The sequence below is a fragment of the Cynara cardunculus genome (assembly GCF_001531365.2).
Source record: "Cynara cardunculus var. scolymus isolate 2C chromosome LG 3, CcrdV1, whole genome shotgun sequence".
In the NCBI taxonomy this organism is placed as follows: Eukaryota; Viridiplantae; Streptophyta; class Magnoliopsida; order Asterales; family Asteraceae; genus Cynara; species Cynara cardunculus.
Window position 1 is genome coordinate 9,819,285 of NC_037530.1, and position 7,846 is coordinate 9,827,130.

Consider the following 7,846-nt stretch of genomic DNA (forward strand, 5'->3'; position numbering starts at 1 on the left):
TACGTCCAACATATTCATAACCACCATTCAAAGATGTTTGCAACTTATGTGTCTATGGTGCACCAATTAACGTTTGCAGTTCCTGCCTGGTAAGATTCTTGACCCTTCTCTTGATCGACAGAATCAAGTTGCTTTCCTTTTCGTGCAAAGGGGATATGTAGCTCTTTTATAAGCATGTGATTATGTTAATCTTCAAACTCATACAATTCATATATGATGTTTGTTGACCTAATAATGAAATAAAGACGACGAATGATCCCAACTTCTTTATTTAGTACGAATGCAATGATAACGAATTTTACGTAATACTCGGAGCAAATGAGATACAGGATCGTCCTAATCTTTTTGGAGGCCCTGTTACACCTATTACCACGTACTACTATTATAGTTCATCTAAAACAAGTGATAAACAAGACAAAATATAAAGGTTCACATCATATATTAAAAGTCTTAGAATATAAAACAACAGAAATGCTTAAATTGACAAAGTAACATGTGAAATTCACCTGAACAAAATCATGCTTTTAACATTCTTAGAAACAAAGTCTTCAATGAGTTCTTCATAATCAACTTTATCCAAAAAGTCATTTTCAACCGCGATCAAGACAAGTCTGTTAAGTCTATCTTGTGTCATTGTTGGAGCACAAATAGGACTTCAATAGCTTCAACTTTGAGAAAGTTCTTACTGCTGAAGCAACAGTTACAATTACACAGGAACAGTCAACAGAACTCTATAAGCAATGATAGCATTAGGGAAACATTCTACATGCTACAAATACTTCAAAATATTAGTAGGTCCCATATTTTGATTTGATAAATAATCTTGAAATCACTTCAATTCCACATACAAGTCATTTTCATCTATATCATATTGGTCTTGCCTCTTCAATGCATTTTCAGAATTAGTCTAAAAAGACTTCAAACACGTATTATCCAAAGAATGGAGCTTGTCAGAAGTAAATAAAAACCCAAAGACACTTTCATATTATTGGTATTGTTTAAATCTTCTATTAAGTGAAGCAATTGCATGATCAACAACACAAGCAATAATTAACTCTAACTGATTCATTAGCAGATTGTGAAGTAATTTCAGATGCATCACTAGGATTTTCATCAAAATGTCTTTTTCTTCGAATTTCACGTCTACAAGGAAATAATGGATCGATATTCAATTCAATAGCAATTTTCTTGGCTGATTCTATGGCATCTAAAAACCCTGTTTCTCTATGCCTCTCAAAGAAATAAATCAACCCTTTTAACTTGTTCAATAGCAACATCAATCAACATACTTTTTTATTGTGATTGTTTACTAACCAAATTTACCGCATATAATATTTTATAATTCATACCAAACCACTATTCACACTAGAAACTCAAAATCACCAAGCTCATTTTGTGCTAAAGACTTTGTTTCACTTCTAATTTTTTAATCATTATCAATTTCAGCTACTTCAAGCAAATCTTCTCTTATATCTGATACTTGAAATCTTATAGCTTTTACATCATCAATACGACTCTCCCAACGAGTAGTAGACAACGACTTGACTGTCCATCATTTTACATTATCTTTAAACACTTGCAATATTTTAGTAGAATTAGCAAATATCATATATATACGTTGAAAAATACCAAAAAAGTCTCTAGCTTTACCACAAGTATTGGCTATTTCACACTAAGTCAAATTAAGACTATGAGAAGCACAAGAAATATGAAATGCTCTAGGATTTATATGTAATAGCTTCTTTTGTACTCCTTGATGTTTTCCCTTCATGTTTGAACCATTATCATAACCTTGTCCTTGCATATCATCTATATCTAGAATAAGACACTTTAATTCTGCTGTAAAACATCAAACAAACCTTGGACCGTGGTATCATTTACCTCTAAAAATCCTAGAAAAGTTTCCTCGATGCTAACAGTTTTGGAAGAGATATCTACATACCTTTAGTATTAATGACATTTGTTCTTGATAACTTATATCGGGAGTGCAATCAAGATTAACGGAAAAATACTTTTCCTCTTTTACCTTCTTAATTATTTCAAACTTGATTCTCCTAGCAAGCAAAGTTATTAACTCATCTGAATACTATGACCAAGATAGTAAAAATGCACGTAATCATTTGTAATACGTTGAAAATGATCTTGAATAATTTGGTCAAATTCGGCCAACATTTCAATCAAGCCTAAAAAATTACCATTGCTATTTTCATACAATCTTTCATTAATGCCACGAAATGCAAGATTATGTTTTGCAAGAAATTTTACAATAGAAAAAGTTATTATCAAAACTTTCTTTCAATGACTTATTTCTTTCTCTATTTGGTTTTGAGCAACTTTATCTATGGTTTGGTTCTTTTGAAGTCTTTGGCGTAAATCATACCATGTTTTCATATTCATGACATGATCTATGCTTGTCTCATGTTCCTTAAGTCTAGTGCTAAGGTGAGACCAATCCCCAAAATCCATCATTTGTTAACTGACCTTTTATATATCTTCTTTTAAAAAAATTACAGCAAAAGCAAAATACCTTATCGAGCTCTACCATATATACAAGCAAATCTTTATCACACTTTTCCCTATTCAGTAAAATTCTAGTATACCATGTGGCAGAAAATCGTTTAGAAAATCTATCTTTAGGGCCCTTTGAACAGACAAATCTCTTTTAGGACCCTTTACAACTAGCACATCAATCATTTTACAATCTAAAGCATCCCAATTTGACAACACTATGATTTACACACAACGTATGCTAGTTTGTGGCTCTTTATGAGGTGTCGGAGATAAAAATTATCATGCCTAATTTCAATAAGGGTAGCTTTTCGCTCTATAATCTAGAACTTAGATGACTCTAGACCATTCCTAAAGGATTGATCAATCAGTTGGTTGTTGGTTGTTGGTTGCATTAGATGAGTCATAAACATATCAAGTACAAATCATGCAAATACAATATGCCTAAAAATGGCTTAATAAGATATAATATAAACAAACCTAACAACTAACCAACCCTTTTTTCAAGCCTAAACTAGAAATGGGCTAATAGCAAAAGAAAGATTAAGGCGGTGAGGCCAGGTAAAGTAAACTAAATCAACGATAGGCCCTATCAGTCTGAAACATGTTAGATTCATCGCAATGGTTGGGAAGGCTTTCATCCAAGTAAAAACAAACTCTTCCAAAACAACAAGAAAGGTCCTAAACACAAACACAACATTTGTGATCATTTAGCCTCCAAAATTTATCTTCTAATGTTAGAGTTTTACTTGTTATTAATGAATGTATACCATTAATCACATAAGGATAAGTTTTATGATAAAGCATGATTTATCAAGTAATGGAACATCCTCCCTACAAAATAAATCCACATATACCAGTAATCCAGAAATCTCCATCAATAAACCCATAAAGCTAGGGTCGTTGATGGGCATGATACAAGTTAGTTTCCAAACAAGGCCCACAATTTCTTGGGCTTATATGTTGGTCTGTCTAATTTCTAAATGAAAACAAATTCAATAAGTGGCTATCTTCCCTGGTTCCCCTAATTTCAAATTTGTCGATCAAAAAGAAGTAAAGCACAACCCGACTCTTCAATGTTCTCTTCACTTATGTTCCCAATTCAAGTATGCAACTATTGAAATCCCCAAAGGCATGGAAGATGATTGCTTACGAGTTGATTTTGAATGCTCAACGAAAACATCAACAGCTCCATTCAAATCGCTTCTGTATAATATGGACTTTGTCAATCTGCACAATACAAATCCTAGAAACCAATCTGCTTCTCACATTTCAGAATCTGAAAAACCAATTTGCTGATCAAGTTTGAAAATCTGAGAAAGTCTACACCCTAATTCAAAAATTTAAGAGTTTGTTTGGGATTTCTCAATTCTCTAGCCTGAAGTCTCCTTGATTCAAAATTTTGAGAGTGAGGCCTCTAACTTTTCATCATTCAAGCTCCCCAATTAGAGGACGTAAATTCCATTTATTTTATTCACTAATCTTTTACTTCTATAATTTTCTGAAAAAATATTCTTAAATGCCTTAATAGGTTATAGACTGTTAACTTGAAATTCACATGAAAAGTTGCTTCTAAGTTCTAATTTTTTGTATTCAAGTATTATTTGTCATTGTCTTCAAAATGATATGGTAGACATAAGACATTAAAATGATAAAAATATGTATCTATTTTATCTCATTTTGCAATGAAAACAAAAGCTTTGGGAGTTGGGACAAAGGAGAACCAAAAATCAGTAGCCACGTTTCCTCACTCAGGTTATGTTGTTTCTTGCTGCTTTTTACTTATTCGGTTTCAATGTCTTCTAAGGTTAGAAAACACGAGTCTGGATGTCAAAAGCATAAAAAGAAAAGAAGAACTCGAGATGATAAAGTCTCAAAAATGATCATTTGACAAGTTTGTCATAAAAGAATCAAAAATCTCTCTTACCAATGAGGATACTTGTGTTAATTTGAATGATACTCATATTGATGCTACTAATGTTGATGCTAATATTGATGATGTTAATGTTGATGCTACTAATGCTAATGCTACTAATGTAGACCCTATTGTTAGTTTGAATGATATTCATGTTTTAATGCTTCTAATGATGTTTGTAATGCTTTCGATATATTTAATCCAAGAAATTAGGATGCTTTAGATTCTAAAATGATTGATGTGCTAGTTATAAAGGATCCTAAAGGAGATTTGTTTGTTTAAAAGAGCCTTAAAGATAGATTTTTTAAACGATTTTCTGCCACATGGTATACTAGAATTTTAACGAATGAGAAAAAGTGTAATAGACATTGGCTTGTATATTCGGTAGAGCTCGATAAGGTATTTTGTTTTTGCTGTAAATTTTTTAAAAAAAGACATATAAAAGGTCAGTTAACAAATGATGGATTTAAGGATTGGTCTCACCTTAGCAATAGACTTATGGAGCATGAGACAAACATAGATCATGTAATGAATATGAAAACATGGTATGATTTGTGCCTAAGACTTCAAAAGAATTAAACCATAAACAAAGTTGCTCAAAACCAAATAGAGAAAGAAAAAAGTCATTAGAAGAATGTTTTGGTAATAATTTTTCTATTGTAAAGTTTCTTGCAAAACATAATCTTGCATTTCGTGACCCTAATGGAAGATTATATGAAAGTAGCAATGATAATTTTTTAGGCTTGATTGAAATGTTGGCCGAATTTGACCTAATTATTCAAGGTCATGTTCAACGTATTACAAAAGATGACTTGCATTTTCACTATCTTGGTTATAGTATTCAGAATGAGTTAATAGCTTTACTTGCTAAGAGAATCAAGTCTGAAATAATTAAGAAGGTAAAAGAGGCAAAGTATGTTTTCGTTGTTCTTGATTGCACTCACGATATAAGTCATCAAGAACAAATGCCATTAATACTCAGGTATGTAGATATCTCTTCCAAAACTGTTAGCATCGAGGAAACTTTTCTAAGATTTTTTAGGAGGTAAATGATACCACGGGCCAATGTTTGTTTGATTTTTACAAGCTAACTTAAAATGTCTTGGTCTAGATATAGATGATGTGCAAGAACAAGGTTATGATAATGGTTCAAACATAAAGGGAAAACATCAAGAAATACAAAAGAAGCTATTAGATATAAATCCTAAACATTTCATATTTTTTATGCTTCTCATAGTCTTAATTTAACTTTGTGTGATATAACCAACACTTGTGGTAAATCTAGAGACTTTTTTTGGTATTATTGAACGTATATATACGATATTTGCTAATTCTATTAAAAGATGGCAAATGTTTAAAGATAATGGAAAAGAATGAACAATCAAGTCGTTGTCAACAACTCGTTGAGAGAGTCGTATTGATAGTGTAAAAGCTATAAAATTACAAGTATCATATATAAGAGAAGTTGTTTGAAGTAGCTGAAATTGATAATGATTCAAAAATTAAAAGTGAAGATAAGTCTAGCACAAAACAAGCTCGGTGATTTTAAGCTTCTAGGGTCAATAGTTGTTTGGTATGAAATATTATATGTAGTACATTTGGTTTATAGTCAAAAAGCATGTTGATTGATGTTGCTATTGAACAAGTTAAGAGGTGGATTTATTTTTTTGAGAGGTATAGAGAAACATTTTTTAGATGTCATAGAATCAGCAAAGAAAATTGTTATTGAATTGAATATCATTCCATTATTTCCTCGTAGATGTGAAATTCAAAGAAAAACATTTTGATAAAAACCCGAGTGATGCATCTGAAATTACTTCATAATCTGCTAAGGAATCATTTACATTGATCATGTAATTGCTTCACTCAATAGAAGATTTGAACAATACCAAGAATATGCAAGTGTCCTTGGGTTTTTATTTACTTCTGATAAGCTTCATTCCTTGAATAATACGTGTTTGAAGTCTTCTTGTACTAATTTTGAAAATGCACTAAAAAGGCAAAACCAATCTGGTGTAAATGGGAATAACTTATATGTGGAATTGAAGTTACTTCAAGATTATTTACCAAATCAAAATATGGGACCTATTGATATTTTAAAGTATTTAAAGCATGTAAAATGTTTCCCTATTGCTATCATTGCTTATAGAGTTATGTTGATTATTCCTGCAAGGCTGCAACAGTTGCCTATGCAGAAACAAGTTTCTCAAAGTTGAAGTTGTTGAAATCCTATTTGCTCTCTACAGTGACACAAGATAGACTTAATAGACATGTCTTGATTGCGATTAAATGACTTTTTGGATCAAGTTGATTACGAAGAAGTGTTCGAAGATTAGGACGTCCTTGAATAAACCCTAAGAGAACTCCTTTCAATCACAATTAACAGATAACTTTATTCATTGTCTAATCGAGCAGGGGCTTTCTTTGCAACTAATTTTCAAAGAGAAATCATCAAAATCAGACTGATAACAAGAACATATACAGATAGGGAAACAGAAACAAGTAATTGATAATGATCGATGAGAGAAAATCGTACCATAGACAAAAGCTTAGATTTCAGACATGTCCACGATCGACGATAGATAGACGTGTTCTTCGATCAAGAAGGCCACGTTCGATGAATACGCCAAAATCGTATAACATAATCAAGAATCTTCAAAATTTAACCAGAAGTTCACAAAACCATTAACCGTAAGTTTGATTTGATTGAAATATGTAAATGTCGGTTAAACCTACTGATTTTAGAACTTCAAGCCGTGTTCATATCATTGAAAACAGAAGAAGAAGAAGAAGAAGGGAAAGCAGTAAATAGCAATTTGAACCTTCAGCCATCATCACAAGGTCCAGAGAGGAGCGATTGAAGGGAAGAGGAAAGCGAGCAGCAATGGAGAGAGGGATTTTCAGATTGAAAACTATAAAGCATCATTTGAATTTCTAACATTCATCAGGGGATTGGTCAATCCTCTACAAATACCCTCGCATCTCAATCGCCACTTCAAGCGTCTCCCTCGTTCCCCCAGTCGATCCGCTTCCCCTCTGCAGTTGGGGTGCAAGTGCAACCCCTTCTGTTGCTTTATATAATTAGGGTTTTCCAACTAGGCAAAATTTCAGTTTCCATACTGGCCTATGGCCTCTTTCAGATCTACACGGCTACATTTCAAAAAAAAAAAAAAAACTAGTTGTGTATCCGTGCATTACATTACGGTGGGAGCAATGAATTTTAATAGTTTTGAAGTTTCATTGGTTTTATTAAAAAAGATTTAATAATGATATAAGTTATATTTGGTCTTTATATATTAATACAATTTGAATAAATAAGAGTTATAGTTTCAATTACAGTCTATCGATGAAAAAAAATTGTATGACAGTTTAAAATCCAATATATTTAAAATTCAACATATTTAAACGACTCCACAAATTTGT

General features: G+C 32.0%; 1 long non-coding RNA gene across 1 annotated transcript; it reads right to left on the reverse strand.

The window, feature by feature from the left end:
• Nucleotides 1-6,445: 6,445 nt before the first annotated feature.
• On the reverse strand, nt 6,446-7,489 carry LOC112510378. Its single transcript, XR_003068923.1, has 2 exons — nt 6,960-7,489; nt 6,446-6,853 (listed from the first exon to the last, which is right to left on the reverse strand). It is a non-coding gene; the product is annotated as an uncharacterized LOC112510378 (long non-coding RNA).
• Between the last annotated feature and the right edge of the window lie 357 nt (nt 7,490-7,846).